Source organism: Parasteatoda tepidariorum, chromosome 5 (genome assembly GCF_043381705.1).
Source record: "Parasteatoda tepidariorum isolate YZ-2023 chromosome 5, CAS_Ptep_4.0, whole genome shotgun sequence".
Taxonomy (NCBI): Eukaryota; Metazoa; Arthropoda; class Arachnida; order Araneae; family Theridiidae; genus Parasteatoda; species Parasteatoda tepidariorum.
Window position 1 is genome coordinate 91,522,770 of NC_092208.1, and position 9,527 is coordinate 91,532,296.

Consider the following 9,527-nt stretch of genomic DNA (forward strand, 5'->3'; position numbering starts at 1 on the left):
TAAGAGGAAGTCTGAATGATTAGGAGTCTTAATTTTATTAATTATTTGTATTTTAACTAATGTTACTGTACTGTTCATAATTTAGGAACTTTGTTGTCCCTTCATCTTATTAGAGCTATTCAGTTTAGAAAATGTGATTATTTTTTTTTAAATTGATCTTATATAATTAGTCTATATACAACACTGTGATAGAAAATATTTTTTTCTCAAATTTGAAATGCAATGATTATAAAAACACTATTCAAATTATGAAGTTTCATATTTTAATGCAGAAATTGATGTTTCAGAAATTATATTTTCTTAATAAAATATAGCTGTCCTAAAAATTCAAATTTGTGAAAAGTGCAGAAGATAGAAGTAAATCCTATGTACTGAAAATGTGTACAAAGCTATTGCAAAAAATATTACCATTGATTTCTTAATATGATACCTGAGACTTGTTAATTCAACGCCAATTAAACTGAATATTTGTGTGTTATCTTCAAATCAGATATAATCAAGGAAATATAATTGTAACCTTAATTTAGTTTGTTGAAAATGTTTTGTTCAAAAGTATGCCTGCCTACAACTCAAATTTCAGCATCAACATTGAGTAATGCTTTCTTATTTGTTCTGTCATCATATTTTCTGCTCAATATATTTTTTGGAAATATGTTGCTCTACATGCAATACATAAGTTTTTAACATTTTATCTCCATTTATTATTCTCTATAAGCACCTTCTTTTTATTATTATTTTATTAGGAACCAAAGCTTCTGTTTCTAATTATTGTATTTTAAATAATAAAAAGTTACATGTACAAACAAAGCAATTAAATTTTTTCTATATATATTGTAATTTATTCAACATTTTCATTAAAATCAGGTATATTCTACTTTTTTCCATCAGAAACATGTTTCAAATAAAGCAATAACACAAAAAAATATTTTAAAAAAATTACTTTTCTAGTACATTGACATAAATTTTGCATAAGCAACAAAAATAGCAATAAAAATATTGTTACCTAAAAATGTCATTATGCTTGAAAATTTGATATTTTTTAGTTGGATTTGTTCAAAGTTAAAAAACAGTTGTTACTTTTTTTAGTTTTTACATTTTTTTATTGTTATTTTTAATTTAACAAGGTTGTAATTTTAATCCATATAATTTATTGTGAAATAAATTTTCAGCAAAAATGTTCAAATATATTTAATGTATTTGTAGTTTTCAATATTTTTATTAAGTTACGCAGTTTATTATTTCATTATTATAGCATCATTGTTTCTTCAATTCTTGTGTGCCAAAATAAAATGACCGATAATATATATATATATATATTTTAATTATTGCATATATTAATTGGATGGACTGAAAAATATACTACATCTGCTTCTCAATATTTCATCTTAATAGGAATTTCACATTATATTTGTCAACTGATAAATCAAATTGTTGTTTGGGATCTGCATCCAAGCTCAATTGAAAAGTAATTTATTAGAAAACAAAAAACGAAAATTGCTTTAATTTAAGTATCACTATTAAATACTGATTTTTTTAAATTTTGTTTCATGATAAGTACATTTTAAATTTGATCATAACCTTTCAACTAATTAATATGCATTGAACACTATTTCTACTATTGTTTTAGGTTGCAAGTATGACACTTTTGAAATTTACTTAAAATTGATCATCGTAACAAATCATGGTCCTTTTAAATTTCGCCTGTTATGGTTTTCAGATATATTTTGAACTTTAGAATGTAGATTCTTTGTAACTAAACTCCTTAATTAAATTCGTTTTTATAGTATTAAGTTATGCATGAAATTGAGTGAAATTAATTTGTATTAAAAATAGAGGAACTTGTACTGTTAAAGATACAATGAATAAAATTTAATTTAAATTGAATAACATTGTGATAACTTTAGACAATTAGTATTATAATCTGATGCATAGTGAGAGTAGTTTATTTTTTATTTGTGAGTTTGTTTTTTTAAAGTGTGTGATGTTTAGTCATATTTTTCCTGGTTCTGAGATTATTTATTACATTTCTATTTTTTTTTAAATTATGAAATATTACATGAAACTTTAGAGTATTCAACATCTGTCATAAGTTGACCCCAAAGTCTCAATATCCATATAAATATCTAAATTTCCATTTGTGCTAATTATTTTTAGGAATTTCAAAGGATGTCTAAAGCAAGACACTTTGATTATATAAAAAGCCAAAAAAGTTTTCATTAAAAAAATTGCATTTCATAAATCTACAAATAATAGTTTTTAAACTTGAGTGTTCTCTCTCCAGGGGTGGAAATGAAGAAAATTTTATCATGAGTCCATAGGATCAATAAATAAACGATATACACGTTTGTCTGTTGATATTTTTTTTTAAATGTTAATAATGTGAATTCAAAGGAAAAATGTTCACAGTTATGTTGAAATAAGCATCTTTGTTACAATAGCACAGATCTTAACCTGAAAATTAAAGTAAAAAAACCAAAACAGCATTTATAGTGATAGTTGGTCTGAGGGACTGTTAATAATAATTAAATGATATTTCGAGTCACGTTTTAGTGGTCCTGGATCAACTGACCACCATCCATTTTGAGTCCTGGTCCTCAATCAATGATTAGATGCCTTTCACTCTTTCCTCCTCTCTCCCCTTCTCTACACACCACCATTTAAATTATCAAAACTTATAATTTAGTTCAACCTGTATCTTTTTAAATTCTGAAGTGTTGCCGGAATGACTTGTAGAACAGAATATCTTCTTTTTGCTCTTGTTCGAATCACACGAGGGGCTACCCACTTGCACCAGTCTGATAGCGTGCTGGTGATTCAGAAATCAATCATCGGTCAAGAGTTTGGGATGTGGAGTCAGAGTTGCTTGTTTTTTTGTGGTGAAAGAGCTTTGAAAAACATCCTTTAACATAGTGCAGCGATATTTCACTTTTGAGTTGGTTTCAAGTCCCTTACTTGAATATCCGTAACATTAATTAAATGTTCAATGCTGGTTGTATGAATGCCATTTTAGATGTCACAGTCAATAGTGTAATGATATCACTGGACTATTATCATTCAATCAATTGACGTAATATAGTGGTTGTTAAATGGCAACCAATTGTTTAAACTATTTTTGTTTGAAATGAAACGTATTTCTATTGTTTAATGTTAGTAACAAATTGACTGTTTCATAACCGTCGTCGAACAGCCGACCCAATTTTTCGCGTTTACGACTACTGATTTTAGACTCACCTTTGTAATTTTTGATGGAACTGACCTGCATTTGAGTTACATGGGAAGGAAAACCCCAAAGGCCTCCCACGGTTAGCCTGACGGCAAGGGGATTCTAACCCATGATCAGACTACCATATTTTATGCAGCACTTTAGTCGGTGCAAGTCGGATGCAGAATTTGTATCGTCCAGCCATTGCTGGAATTCGAACCCGGTTCACCTCGTCGGAAGGCGAACGGTCTATCCCCACGAGCCACCACGACTCGAAATAATTTATCTGTACCTACCAGGTTTCGAACCTGGGACCTTCTGGGTGTTAGGTGGATGTGATAACCACTGAACCATAGTTGATTGATAAATTTTCAATAATTAAGCAGAAAAGGTCAGATTTATCAGGTTACAGAAAGGTATAATCAGAAATGACATCAGCTTAGACATCGCTATTCAATGAAGACCAAATTCTTTAAAAAAAGTAGCTTGGGGACAGGTGGATAAAAAGATAATAATAGTAACTAAATAACATCGTACGTTTGAAGTCGCATGACTTATTCTGGGGTCAACATTTTGTGACTTACTGTCACACCAAAGCAAACTCTAGTTATATTTATTGTATGGTTAACTTACTATTGACCACATGCTTTTGTATTTAGAAACTTATTTTCAGCTTCAAAATAGCTTCATTATTTTGTCTTTTATTAATTTCAGTTAAATGAAAGTTAAATTTAAAAAATTAAATAAAATAATCAAATTGAGCTTAAATCATACAATAATGTTTAAAAAAAAGTATATAATCTGCGAGAGTGAATGTATGTATATATATATGGTTATAGATATCTATGTTAATCAAATAATGTAATAAGAAGATCAAGTTTTTAGTTTTGTTATGTGTTTGTCAACTTGTGAGCAGCCTATTTTTCTCACTTATTAAAGCTGTTGCCAGAAAATATTAAAATGTAGGAAAGCTTTGAATTTTTTTTTAATTTGAACTATGATAAAATTAGCTTTCAAATTTTACACAGTTAATAATTGCTGTGAAAGAAATGAATGGTCTTGTTAGATCTTATATCATTCATTATAATTATGGTTATGTTTAACTTAGTATTTTTTTGTGGTGGCATAAATAAATAAAAACTAATTCAATGCTTTAAAGTGGATGAAACACAATTGTCTGAAAACGTCATTTTATAATTTTTTTTTGTTTCGCTTTATCTCTAAACTTTTAACAACCTGAAACTTAAAATTTTTGTTGTTGAATAAAGTAGGATATTTAAACTATCTTTTCTTGTTATACCGAAATGAAAAATTGAGTGCATTTCATTCAAGAGTAATAAAGCTTTAAAAAATTATAATTTTCTAAAAATAAATGAATAAATAAATTCTAATTCCAAAAAGGGCAATTTCCCTAAATTATTTTCAAACTGAAGCTTCTGTTGAATAATAAATTGTGTTAAGACACTTTTTTTGTAATTCAAGCAATCATTTGTTTTGACAAAGTTTATTCTAAAATAATTCTTACCACCGTATAATATGCATTTCTATTATAAATTAATAACAAAAATTTCTTTATTTTTCGAATATTTTCAATACATCTTAAGTTACTAGTATACTATGGTTGAATTAAGTAAGATACGAGTATTCTATTAAGTTCTTTTTGTAACCCCAATCATTGATTTAATATGCCATTTTTTTTTATCAAAATTGAATTTTATTTATTTATTTTTTTTAAATCTATAAATTGCACATTTAGATTGTGTGAAATTTGAAAGCTTATTTTAATATTATATTTCTTACAAAAAAAAATTATTGTTGTGCTTGCCTGTATTTTAACATTAGGGAAGAACAGCACTTAGAAATAAAAATAATTTCTATTGAAACTGAGGAATTAGTGTGTGTACAGAACGTACTTTAAATTTAGAAGCTTTGTCTGTCTGTATATACTACAGTGATAAATTATTTTATGCAGAATTATTTATATAAATGAATATATATATGTACAGTCAATAATGTGTCGAAATAGACAGTATTTTGTACACTCAAAAGCAGGTATTGAAGATCTATGTTTTTGTTTGTGGTTGTTTTTATACATTGTGGATTGGTTTCATTTATATTTGATAATGCGTAGTCATTTACTTCTTGTGAAAACCAATTACATATATCTTTTTTCTCTCTTCTTTTTACTTTTTTCTGTTGTATAATCCACACATCAGAGTTTCCACTTCAAATGCTACTAAATTCTTTTCTTTTTGAATTGTGCTGGAAATGAGCGTTTTGGTATACATCATTTATTAAAAGAAAATTTATTGAAATCATTTAATGAATGTATGATTTTTTTTTACTGTTTAATGTTGGTGTTAAGTTTTTCTTTTCTGCAAATATGATGTTGTGTCATTCAAATTACTAACGATCTTTAAAGGTCATTTAAAAGTTGAGTACGTAGGCTAATCATGAGAGGTTTTGGTTGGTTTCTTCTTTGTGTAATGCAAATGGGGTTCTTCATTTTAATTATCTTTTTGTGTGCGTATGAGGTCATACATTTTACATGCCATCCTAGCTGGTCACGTGCTGCTGTCCTTTTTGATTCCCCAGCTGCGATATCCTAGGACGTTCTCTTTTTAAAAGTCATTTGTCACCAGATCTGTTTGGTTCCTCTTTCTTTCGAGGCGGCCCTGGTCCACGTCAGGGCGATTACTAGTGGAATCTAGTGTTGATAATCTTAAAATCTGTCCAGTTCAGACAACTCCTTAATGGAAATATTTTTTTTTAAGTGTTTAATCGATTTTTCTAATTTTGCTTCGTTGAATAAAAATATTCTTCCTATTTTTATATATTTTTTATAAGATTAAGAGACTAGACTTCCTACACCTGAAAAAGAAATTCTACAAGCAACTTCAAAATTGTTAAAATTAAAATGATGAAAGAAAACGCGGAATCGACACTTGACGAAATTTTTCTCAACCCACGTTTTTTACTCTCCAAGGAACACATAACTAAGTCAAAATTCTAAGTCACGTTAAAGATTGATTGACCTAACAGTTCAGCTCTTAAAATATAAAAATATTACTTTATTTTTACCTCATTTGTAAAATTATCTTCTGTATTTTTCGGTTAAGCGGATCGAACTTATTTATTTTTGGGCGACGTTTTAGAATTAGTCTCCGGAGTGACCAAAACAATGGAAAACGTTCAGCAATATACGAAACAAATCGTCGATGCGTTTTTAAATCTCAGCTCGAAATGCGTGTTTACGATAATGGACACAACTATTTAAGGAAATGAACAAAGCATTTGATTCAATTTTTCAAACATCTTTTATGAGTAATGTTCCTTTTTTTAAAAAAAGAAAAAAATAATGAATTCAAAATAAATTCACAATGTCATTCACGTTGTGAGAATTATTTAGAGCAGTGTTTCCCAAACTTATGACTGTTGTCTACCCTTTCTAAATTTTTCGTAATGCCGTGTACCACTAGTAAAAAAAATGAATGTATTTTTATAAAAGTGTTAATTTTTCTTTTTTCGTGCAAAGTTTTATTAATAAGCTTATTTGCATCAGTGAGAAGGATGATATTGTTTTTACTGTGATAACTGTTCATCATAATTCGGTTTTCTTGTGGTCAATTTTAGTCTGAGATGCGATTCCACGTCCAATAATCTATTTTTTTTTCGACTTAATGTCCACGAATTCTGAAAAAGCGACTTCGCATAAAATATGAAGTTGGAAAACGCAAAATATATTTCACAACTTTTTCTGTTAAGACTAGATACATATTTTGCATTTGCAGCCAGAATGATGTTAAAGTACACTCCTCNAAGGCAAAATATATTTCACAACTTTTTCTGTTAAGACTGGAAACATATTTTGCATTTGCAGCCAGAATGAATATGCCTAGCCACTTCTATATATCTAGATATTTCACATAAGAACGCGTACCCCCGCTAAACTGTTCCCATACCCCTGGGGGTACGCGTACCACACTTTGGGAAACACTGATTTAGAGTTTTAAAACTCGCTTTAAGTTCAGAATTCAAAGACATCGCTTCAAAAAATTACATCTCTTAATATGCCTAAGTAAGGAAAAGTTAGCGCGGTTTTGTTGTAAAATTTGGGTTGAGGCGCATTTTTTGCTTGCTTCCATTTTCGTAAACACGCATTCCGAGTTGTGTACATTTTCAAAATCGCGCAGTTTGAGCTTTGTCCGTTGTCGTAAAAACGTGTTTCTACCTTAGAGAAGGTTTCTACCTGTGTCCAGATTCAAAATCTCTCCTGCTGTTTATTTTATTTTGTCACTGGTCAAAATTATCTGACTACTTTAAATTTGTACTCGAGTAATTGAAATCTTCTATACATAAGTTCATAATTTCAAAAAAAATAATTACTGGCATATGATAACTTTATGGTGTTAAATATAGTTTTAAAATCTAATTATTTCGCAAAATTTTTGCAGATAATTGATGCTTTGAGTAGCTAAGATAAATTTTAATTGCAGAAAAGAAAAAAAAAGAACACTTTTAATTCGAAATTCATCAAAATGAAGATACTGTGTCAATATTAATTCTATAGACACATGTTTGATTCGTTTCATTTCTGTGAATTTTGAATCTCTGTCAAACATAAGACTGTTGACTCGTCTATCGTAACTCTATAATTTATGTGTCGATATAGGGACTCTACTCAAGACGACTGGATTTTAAAAATTTTGACTATCCCCTATTATTTTGTTATTTCTATTTTATTTCTTTTAATTACTTCTAAATCTTGCATTCGAAAATTACAATTCAATCTTTGAGATTTTTTTTTATCTCAATTTTTTCAGAAAAAATTTATAGTTAAAAGTATACAATCTTTGCAACTCTGTGCCTACTTCTCGTTTGTTAAAAAAGTGCTTCATGTAATAAACAAAGTGGAAGCTTTGATTGTGGAAGTCAGACATATAAATTGAACTGCATAATAAATATATTATAATTCTAGTCTATATTCGAAAAAGTGAATGTTGTGTGATTGTTCAATGCACTCCTTAGTAGTTATGAAACACTACTGTTATATGGTTTTTTCACTCTCAAGTGTTGTTTAGTTCCCATATTGAAGCCCTGTCTTTCTATGTTTCATATGGGGTTTTTTATTTACCCTCTTAAATGTGCTTCATATTAATCCTGTGACTTAGTTTGGCTACTGTTTGTTCTGCTATTACAATAGTGTTATTTTATATAATAAAAAGAATCTTTATTGTTTTTTATAACACTCTTTGTTGTGTTTTCATTCGAGTGTTATTAATTAGTACTTAATCTCTTTCTTTCTTTTTTATGGATGGTTGACCGTGTTAAAGCAAAACACAGATGGCGCTGGGGGTCATAATTTACCGTATAACTTCTGGCGGGTACTACTTCCTGCTGATTTTTACGCCTAAGTTTGTAAAAACGTGCCATTGTTTTCAATATAACGCATTCATTCAATTTAACTTTGAACGAAACAAACAACAAATGAATTCGGAAGACTCCGCAACATGCTATGATGATGATGCTACCCAAAATATAATAAACTGTGATATTTTAAACAAATAAGGGATAACACTCAAAGCAAAACAAATCTTACACTTTATTTATTTTGTTACATTTGATTTTAGGATAACGACCTGTTAAAATATATAAAATGCAGACAAATCTGGTAACATGACGCATAAATTTAAACGCAAATCCCAATAATAAAACTTCCTAGAATATGAAGCCTGTTCACACATCGCCTCGTAAGAATAACAGAAGCGGAGGGATACACAGGAAGTTTTCTAAACTTCTTCCGGTCTTGGGAAGCTTGTTATTGTAAACATTCAGGCAACTATCCATAGCTTTGATTTAAATGTTCAGTTTTTAAAATTTTCAGTTATTCTTATGCAGAGTTGGGATTTCGTTTAGAAACATTTCTTTCAGGCACTGGGAAAAAAGAAAACTAAAAATTTACCTATGATATATATTGTAATACATATTTTTGGATAGCTTTGATACGTATTATAAGAATAGTTCAAACTTAAATAAGTAAAATTTACTTATACGGTTTGGCTTTAAGTTTACATCTTTTTAAATTTTCAATAAATTTTTTGTACAGAGTTAGGATTTTTTTTAGGCAGAAACTTTTTTTTCTTCCAAAACACAGGGGGAGGGGGAAGGAAGCAGACAAAACTAAAATTGACCAGTACAAGGCAACTTGTGAAATTCAAAATCATGGGTGTTGTCTCCTCTCTCAGTCGTGCATCCGCCTTAAGAAAACTTGGTCTGCCTCGTGAATAACCAACCGACTTTTCTCTCTTGAGACTTCGAGGAGTAA